The sequence below is a fragment of the Myodes glareolus genome, chromosome 25 (assembly GCF_982192425.1).
Source record: "Myodes glareolus chromosome 25, mMyoGla1.1, whole genome shotgun sequence".
Classification (NCBI taxonomy): Eukaryota; Metazoa; Chordata; class Mammalia; order Rodentia; family Cricetidae; genus Myodes; species Myodes glareolus.
In genome coordinates this window covers 32211519-32221428 of record NC_142050.1, presented here as the reverse complement: position 1 = coordinate 32221428, position 9910 = coordinate 32211519, and positions in this window count along the sequence as shown.

Sequence of the window (9910 nt, the reverse complement as noted above, 5' to 3'; positions counted from 1 at the left end):
CAAATCTGCTAATTCTGATAAGGGTCTAGGGTGCATAGCATGATCATTTTGCCGAGTCTAGGGCTATCGCAGGAGTTCTTAGAAGGAAATGGAAGAGGAATGTAGACGAGTCAGATAGCAAGACTCAGCAGGCAGAAGTCCACAGGCCAAGGCATGCAGGCGGGTGGCCTTTAGAAGCTGCGAAAGGCAAGGAAATTGCCTTCTCTGAGCATCCAAAGGAAGACAGCCCTGCGGCCAGCTGCATTTCAACTTCTTTCCTCTCTCGGGCTTGAGTTTGAATCCAGGGCTTTGTACGCTTGCAAACCCAGTACTCTCCCACTGAGTGACACTCCCCGCTTGACTTGTTTATTTTTAACCCAGGAGAACCACATAAGACTTTTGACCTAGAAACCTGTGAGCTACCAAATTGTAATGTTTCAAGATGTGTAATTCACACATTCACAGGACACTGTTACATGAATTTGGAGGAGGGGCTGGCAAATTATTCTATAAGTGCCTCTGATTTATACTGCAATCATGTATGCTAAGTAATGGTTGCTATAATATAGGAAGATTAGCTAAGATTAATGTGCAGATAGCTACATTAGTATTAATGATGTAGAATCTAATAAAAATTTTAATGTTGATATCAGTGATCAAGTTCAGAGGAAATTGAATAAAGACCCTGTACTGTATTATCCTTGCAGGATAAAATAGACTTAAGGGAAATTAGGATTATTTGATTGGAGCCTGATGCCACCCTTCAATCACTCCGCAGATGCATCGCACAGAGTACAGACAGCTACAGATTAGCAAGCTGCAGGGCTGCAGGGCTGCTGCAGAGATTTCAGGAAGTCAGCGTGAGATTCTTAGGTGACTCGGGTGTCTGCATCTAAACAAACCCCTTTTTGGCTACCGAAGTTGCCTGGGCCTATATGAACAGTTTGATGCCCGATCAGTCGACAGTAAGAGGCTCACGCTTCTTGTCAAACGAACAGTGGTTTTGAGAGAGCCTTGCCTGGCCCCACTTCCACTCCGCCTTGGTCTGCTTCCTGCCTGCAGCTAAAGATGTGCTCTCTCGGTTTCGCCTCCCGCCACCGTGCCACCGCATGCTGCCGTGCTTCCCCCACCATGACGAGCTCTCCTTCTCTCGGAATGTGTGCCCCACATAAACTTACACAAGTTGATTTTGGTCCTGGCATTTTAGTGCAAGGACAGAAAAAGTAGCTAATATAGGGATCAATCTTCTAGACGCTAATAAAACATAATATTGATGTTATTGTCAAATTTGGGGGACATTGGATTAAAGATCACGGAGGATATTGTGTCCTTAGAAGAAAATTAAGACAATTAAGGTTGTTAAAGTGTAGATTGATGGTTTTCTTTTCAGTACTGGAGGTTAAACGTTGGCTCAATCCATTCCAAACACTTAGGGTTGTATGGCCAGTCCCGGCCCCCTTTTCTCTTTTCACTTTGAGACAGGGTCTCAATAAATCGCCTGTGCAGGCCGAGCTTAGAAACCTTCTGCTTTAGCCTTCTAGGTAGCCAGAATTACTAAGAGGCACAGTGACTGCCTTAAGAATGGTTCTTAAGCGCTTAGATAACGCTGCATAATGTACATAGAGTTATAGATCAGGAAATATAAATGTTAAGTTGGGAGCGTAGACCCCAGCCCCTTACATCTATCCCAGCCCCCAGGCCTGAGAGTTATATTGGTCTGGACTCCAAATCCCAGCATGCCAGGTCCTGACCCCGGGGGGTGGGGGGGGGGCGGGTGGGAGTCAGGACCACTCCGACAGGATTCTTTTTTTTTTTTTTTTAAAGAGTAAACCACATGCTTCTTTTTTTTATGATTTATTTATCTTTTATTCTTTGTGCATTGGTGTGAAGGTGTCAGATCCCCTGGAACTGGTTTCTCAGACAGTTGTGAGCTGCCATGTGGGTGCTGGGAATTGAACCCAGGTCCTCTGGAAGAGCAGTCGGTGCTCTTAACCACTGAGCCATTTCTCCAGCCCCTCCGACGGGATTCTTAAGTGAACTCCCGAAAGAGGAACAGGTCACCCGAGAGCACAGGAATCCCATTAAACCTGGATATTTTTTAATTTGACTTGCTTTGATTTGGCTTGATTGGAATTTTGCGTTGGCAGAGAGCTCACGTTAGGAAAACATCCTAACAATAAAATTTGTAAAATTACTATAAAACTATGGACATATTTTTATGGAATTACTGAATGATTCAACTGCCTGTTTAAATCTAAACAATCCATTCTTGACTACTGAAATGTTTATAATCTATATATAAATTTTAAAAGTTTCTATGAAACAGGGTCTCTCTGTGTAGCCCTGGCTGTCCTGGAACTTGCTCTATAGACCAGGCTGGCCTCGAACTCAAGAGATCCACCTGTTTCTGCCTCTTTAGTGCTGAGATCAAAGACATTGACCACCATACCTGGCCCTGTATGTACATTTTTATGTCTGTTGATTCAGTATTAAGAGACTCACAGATGCTGTCAACCTAAGGGTGATTTTTTTTTTCATTCTAAAAAAAGAGATTGGCCAGATAACTCAGTAGGCAAAATCACCAGCTGCCAAACCTGTGGCCTAGGTTCAATCCAAATAATTCACATGGTAGGAGAGAACCAATGCCAATAAGTTGTCCTTGGACCTCCACATACATGCCATGGCCTGAATACATACGTACAAATCAATAACAATGTAAAAAAAAAAATTAAAAGGTCATGGATTTACATTGGGTTGTGCCATTAGAATAAATTCAAACAGTCCTGGAATTTGCTTAAATCTTATTTTCTGAATTCAGAAATGCAAATCCATAGTGACATGCGTGACTTGGACCTAGGATTGGCAAGACCCCCAAAGAAGTCTCAAGTGGGGTTGATTTGCTGTCCAGAGTATGTCTGTGTGAGCAGGGGGTGCAAGGCCTCACCTGGACTCCCTGAGCACCTGAGAATGGATGCCTTGCTCCCCCATTCCTCAGAAAGGCCTGGTTGGATCACTGGAGCTAGCTACCCATTTGTAACAGCAGGGAAGCTTCATACGCATACGGCACAGCCCAGGATGCAAGGCATGGGTAGACGGTGGGAGGCTGAGATGGTGTCTTTCTGTCTTCCTTGTGCACACAGGCTTCAGATGTGCAACGATATCTCCAGCTTTACTTCTTAATCATTGCTCCAACCAATGTAAGGGCAACTTTATTGAGGTCTTGTGATGGTAGGGGCCCAATAAAGAGGCTGTGGATGGCTTCCTAGTAGCTGAGGTTGGTGTGGCCACCTTTCTTGTGGCTGTTGATGGTGCAGAGTACAGGCAGGCCTAACAGTATAGGCCTGTGGCAGTTTTGTTTCTGGGCCTGCTGAAGCAGGAAAGACTGGGTGATGTTACTATGCAGACAGAGCACCGCATGGTGTGGTCCAAGAGGGTGCAGCTGTCCCCAAGCTGCGTGCAGACAAGAGAGCATCCCTTGCTGCCAGTCAGGGGCGGTTGCCTGTCTTGCCTTGGATTTTGACTTTGACATTCTCAGTGGCATCACCAGGATTGAGCTCCACGGGGATGGTGCGGTCCACAGTCTTGACGAAGCTCTGCACCTATGAGGTCACCCCGCCCACTCAGCCACCTAACTGGAAGGGAAGATTTTGACAGTACCAGTAAGGCCACAGCTTTGAAGGAATACAGGTGGCAAAGGCCAGAGCAGAAGCGGTCTTTGCGATATGGGGAGGATGCTGCTGCTTTGATTACTTATGACCAATGAGGCCTCTTCTTACACCTGTGGGGCCTCCGCTCATTATGGCTTCCATGCTTGTTTGCCATAGTGTTCTTTAGAGGAGAGACTTTAAGTTGAAATTCCCAGGTCTGGGTTTTGACCGTGACCCTGCCAGCTCTGTCTTTGGTAACTCAGCTTGGAGCAAGTTACACGCAGTTACCCCAAGGTACTTGTATTTAAGTGGCTATGGCTAACTGTTGTCCACTCTCCTGCTGACCCGAAAGCTGCTTTTGCCAAACCGATGTCTTGGAGGTCGAGGAGATGTGCTGAAGTCACCCATCCTGGTCTTGAAGGAGCTTTGTTAATCCCACTGATGGAGAATAGACCGCTACCACGGTTTAAAGCCAAATTTGAAGCAAGCTGTAATTAAGTACTGGCCAGGTGGCTGGACTCAGGCCAGGTCCATACCCAGGTTCCTGGGAAATGGCCCAGAATCACAGTTTGCAGCAGCTTAAGAAGGAAAACCCATAACTCACTACATTTCATTTCCCATCAGGTCCAATCAGGGGCAAGCATACATCCTGCCTACCAGTCTGTGAGCCTCCAGTTCATACGTGATCAAGGGTATCCAGTGCAGAGGGGTCAAACAAACTTGTTTAGGAGAATGAAAAATACATGGCTTGTTATCTCCCATAAACAATGGCCTTCAGCATGTCAGACACTATCTGTGCTTGGACAAGAGGCTTGGGGTTCAGAGGCATTTTTGTTTCATGGACCTCTTAGGCGTAGTAATTAAAACCTAAAATGGAACTTAGGCTCTCACAGTTTCCCACTGCCTAACACAGAACAAAGCAGTTTGGGAATTGACCCAGGAATCGCCGGTGCTGGGTTTAGGTCAAGACTTGGGTTTGTTCTGTTGTCAGTATGAACCTGGGCTTAGCTTCCCCGGCTTGTCTATTAAAATGGTATTCTCAAGAGACAAGGGACCGAATATCAGAAAAGTTGGAATACTATTTTGGAATACATATTCTTTCTTGTCTATCTCGAGGATTAAAAAAAAAAGAAAGCAAAACTCTAAAGTAATGAAAACACTTGCAGCTCAATGCTAAAGATCAAAAGGCCAAAGCAGACCTAAGACTTGGTCTCCATAACTTTCTCTACAATAGTAATCCGTGACAAAACTCAGAATGTGTGGGCCTCTAAAGGATTTTACAAAGGGATCTTCCAGATTACAAGAGCAAATTTTGTCTGTTCCTTTCCTTGCTTAGAGCAGCCAGGGCAGTCTCCCCAATGTGATCTGAATACTTCACCCTTCACCAGAATGGGGTGTGTTTGTGTTTGTGTTTGGTGGGGGGGGCGGAGCGGAGGAGCCTATTGTGTGAATGCAAGTTGTGACCAGCAGAGGGCAGCAGAGACCACACAGCTGGTTTTCACACCCATAACGTGATGCATCCCCGTGGAGTCCTCTCTCCTGGGGACAGAGATTAAACTCTGCGCTACACACAGGACATTTACCATTTAGAACACAATCTGGGACTCAAGCCCAAAGGAGACCAAATCAGTTTTCAGACACTGGTCAATGTCTCTGAATCCTCACCAACTCCTGTTCTGGGTGCCTCCCCTGCTTCTCCAAGCACAGTTAGAAGCTGGCAGTCTCGGTGGCATCCGTGTGTCAGGAAAAAAAGGGCAGAATCTGCATGTTTACACCATCCCTAGGTGATTCCTGTTCAAAAAGAATTTGAGGGACTTGACATGACTGTCCTCGCGTCTAGATGCCTCATACCCACAAACCTCCATTTCTGATCTCCCACCTCTCCAACCCCTGAACCATGTAGCAACACAGGAGAACATTCTGGTGGGTTTCAGGGTTCAAGAGAGGAAGACCGTTGGTGTGGGCTCCAGTCCTGACATTTGTTTTGCAGGGGACTCACAAGCCCCCATAATGTGCTTCCAACCATTCAGCTGTATTTGCCTTTGGGTTATGGCTGAGAAAGTGAACAGTGGAGCAAGATGCATGTGTGTGTGTGTGTGTGTGTATTATACATGTGTGTATGTATGTATATATACATATATATGCATACACACCATATATATTGTGGGAGTCCACGTGTGACTCAGTTTCCATCTGGAGTCATTTCTGACTTAAAGAGGTCATTTGAGTTCAAGCTTGCCTACTCTGCTTTTTTCATTAACCCTGAGGGCTGTGAGAGACTTCTGACTTAGCCTGTAAGAAAAGAACACTCTGTCTAGTAGACAGTGTACTGCTGATGACAAACCTCAGGAACATCAAGATAGAAAGGAAGGCTGCTTCCCGCAACAAGCACATGCTAGAGAGGAGGCTGCTCACCCAAGGACAGGAATGGTCTTGTGGTTGGATACTGACTGACCATCTGTACTGTGCTTTGTTCTGTTTTTCTATATAAACAAGTTCTGAAATAAACTCTGGGTTGTATGGCTGCTTATTCTACAGACCTCCCTATTCTATCCTGTCTTCTGTTTCTTCTGACCTTTCCCTAGCTGACCTTGTGGGAGTGGGCTCCTACAATGTATATTATATATTATCATTGCAGGCTAGAGTTAGTTTGTATAAATACACAAATACGTGACTTTCCCGTATAAAATGATAGTTCTCCTTATTGTATTTGTTAGCTAGATGTCTGAAAGAGTAGAAAGAGATTCAGTACTTTCAGGTTGTGAAGCCTGTTTGAGGCTTTTCTCTGGGTACTCAAATCCCAGAGGGAGGACTTTTGCCCAGAATGACATTTCTCCCTGTTGAAATCTTTGGATTCTAGGGGAAGTGCTGTTAGTTTGCACTAGAAAGGGAAACAAACACATCAAGCAGGTGTATCTTAGATGGGGGGGACACAGGATGCTGTGATTTTCTTCTGGGGTCTGGATCCTGCAGAAAAGGGGTTTGGAGCATTGCCTGACTTGTGGTGTAAGAGGCATCCCGGGGGTCCTCTAACGGTTCTTGCCAGCGGCTGTGGGGTCCTCTGGGAAGAAGGGCTTCTCAGGAGTGCCAATGGGTGACGGGCTGAGAAAGGGCAGCCTCACAGTGGGACAACTGCCGGAGAGGGCACCAGAATCTCAGGAAACAAGGATCAGAGGCAGGACTCTGCTGGCAGTCTGCCAGGCTGTCCCTTTGTCCCCCCTCCTCACACCCCAGTGCTTTGTTCTTCTTTTCCAGGCCAGAAGAGACACAACACAGACAGAAGGCAGCTGCGGGCTCCAGAACTGGGGACCTCAGATGTGTGTATTTTCCAACTCTCCCTCCCGCAAACCTGCCCTTCACTGTCTGTAGTCGCTAGCTGCTCTATCTCAGTCTCTGCCTCCTTCTCCTGGACCCTGTTTCCTGGATTCCAGACTCCCCCGAGTCTCTGCTCAGCCTAACTAGGCCCTTTCTGATATTCTCTGTGCTGTCCATTGCACGATCTCACACTGGATCCCCAGGGCCTTCCCACTCTGCGTCTTCCACAGAGCTGTCTGCACTGCTCCCTAGGCCATTTCAGAACCCCAAGCCCTCCAGGTCCCATGGACTCTCTCTACTCCCTTTTGTAATTACCCCACTCCTACCCCAACACCACCACAAAAAAAAAAAACAAAAAAAAAAAAAAAAACACTTAAGACAAAGATTCTTTGCTTGACCAATCTGGCCAGGCTTCTGAATTGAATGCCTGTCAGATCCGTCTGAGAACTTCCTTGAGAATCCAGTTTTGGTAAAGAACTCTGTGAGGTGGTTTAGTCAGAACGCCTTGTCCCAGTATCTGTTCACCCTCTGTACCTGATCAGCCTCCCACTCTCCACCATGCCCTGCCAGGGGTCATGTCTGAATACCCTTCCTCAATAATCCTGTCAGAGCAGTTGAGCCAGAAGCATCCTTACTGCTGAGGCTGCCTCAGTAATTTTCCATTCGCCAACACTAAACTGCCCCTGGGCTATCAGCTTCCGTTGCTCGGAGTCTGCAGTGCTGAGGCTGCGCTCTCTCTCTCCACACTGGTAGAATCTCGCTGCGGGAGGGGGCTGTACCTTTGGCAATGGTTCTGAATAAAACCTTCTTTTCCATATTTTAACGTGCGTCGCTAAGGGTCTCCTTAGCTTCGCTCACCTTGAGCTCAGCGGTGCGGTGGGTGAGTCCGCCAGCTCCCTCCTCAGCGAGTTTCCCCTGGAATGCTGGTGCTGATCTAAGCCTCTTCTCCCCTCCTCCTTCTCCACCTCCCCCTACCACTTCCTCCTCCTACTCTTGATTCTTCTTCATCTACTTTGTCTTCTTCCCTGGCATTTTGCCACATAGGCTGGGCGAAAGCTATGCCACTGAGCTTGCGCTGAATTTGAGGGGGCCGAAAGGAGGAGGTTGGAGCGGTGGTTTCTAGTCGGCTGTCTCATTACGTCTAAAATGGTTACTATGGGAAGCGTATGCTGAGCTTGTCACACAACACCAGGGTCTCCTGAATTCTCCCAGCTGGAGAAGCGCTAGGAGAGGTGGTCATCCAAAAACTCGAATGAAATATAAAATTCAGTACCGCCAATACTACAACCGTGGTGGTGACAGCGGGATCTTGGAGTGTCAAGACACGGCAAATGGCTCATATTGTTGACACAGATTTATTGCTAGAACACTAGGGATGCTTGGGGAATTCGCACAGCTGCGCATTGCTGCTGGCCGTTGCTCTCCAGATCTAAACAGCTGTTGTCAGCGTGTGCTTATCTCCTATAATCGAGGAAACATAAGAAAAGTTCAGAGAAAAGTTTCTAGTGTTTGCGACACTCGCCATTGGATGAGGATAAACCAGGAACACTTCCGGCATGCACAGCGATGCTGAGCTGGGGCCTTCATTCCAGTTACTCAATATTTGCGACTTTTGTTTGGCTTTGAGCAATCCCCAGTTAGAAGGCAGGCTCTTCTCACACAGGGACAGGGTATTTCCCGATTCCTCCAGGGAGCCTGGACAATGCAATGTGTAGGGGAGGTGCAGATCCTTGTGGATAGACGGAAACGCACACAAGGTCTTCCTACCCTTGAGTCTGTCTCCTATGTCCCTTTCCCCCTTCTCAACCCCTCTAGGTAAAATCTATGCATTAAGCACCAACACCCTTATGTTTTCTCGACATTTAACTCAGATTACCTGTACTTTTCCCCATGAATCTGGAATCTTCCAAAGAGCAATACCCAGTTGATTCAGCACAGTTTCCTGGGGGAATTCATATTCTTCAGTAGTATTTGTTTGTGAGTGAATGGATTACCTAATAAGTGAACGGATATGGGTCCCATGGCAGGGCAGTTGGAAATGAGTCCACAATTCGTATCATGTGTGGACAACTGAATTGTGACATAGTAGAACGTAAGAACTATATAGGTACAATCAAAAAAAAAAAAGAGATCTTAAGATTATTAAGGTATTATTCTTGTAGGTAGTTACTTTTTTAATGAGGATCCCAAGAAAGTGTTACGTGTATATATGGGGACCTTGTAAATACCAGCCAGCCAAGCACAGACCCTGGGCCCTCTTCGTGAAGTAACAAGCCATCTCCTGAACAAAGCCATGGCAGGCATTTTAGGAGCAACAGCTGCAAACGCTGGACTTCTTCCCCAGGGGGACGTCGGAGGGAGGTGCTGTCTCTGCGGCTGTCTGTTCTGTGAGCTGAGTTTCCTGAGCTGGAAGCCAGGGGCACAGCTTGGGAGGAGGCGTCTTCATGGCTGTGCCCTCTCAAGTTGTCCTTCATTCTTGACCGGTGAAATGAGCTGGGAGTCTTAGAGGAATCGCATGGCTCTGGAGGATAAGTTTCACAAAGTAGCTGTGAGAAACTAAGAGCACAAGTCCTGACAGTTTATGTTGCAATTAAAAAAAAAAAAAAAAACCATGGGCTGGAGAGGTGGCTCAGAGGTTAAGAGCATTGCCTGCTCTTCCAAAGGTCCCGAGTTCAATTCCCAGCAACCGCATGGTGGCTCACAACCGTCTATAGTGGGGTCTGGTGCCCTCTCCTCTTCTGGCCTGCAGGCATATCCACAGACAGAATATTGTATACATAATAAATAAATATTTTAAAAAATCATAAGGAGGAGGATTTCAGTGAGTACAGCTGTGCCGTGACCTTGCTGAACGTAGAGATGGCTTTGCGAGGAGTGATGGTGGCTGGCAGCTTGAGCCCGTTCATCGGTCCCTTTACTTAGGACTTCAGATGTGCAAATAACATTATATGGGGGGGGGGGGAGTAAAC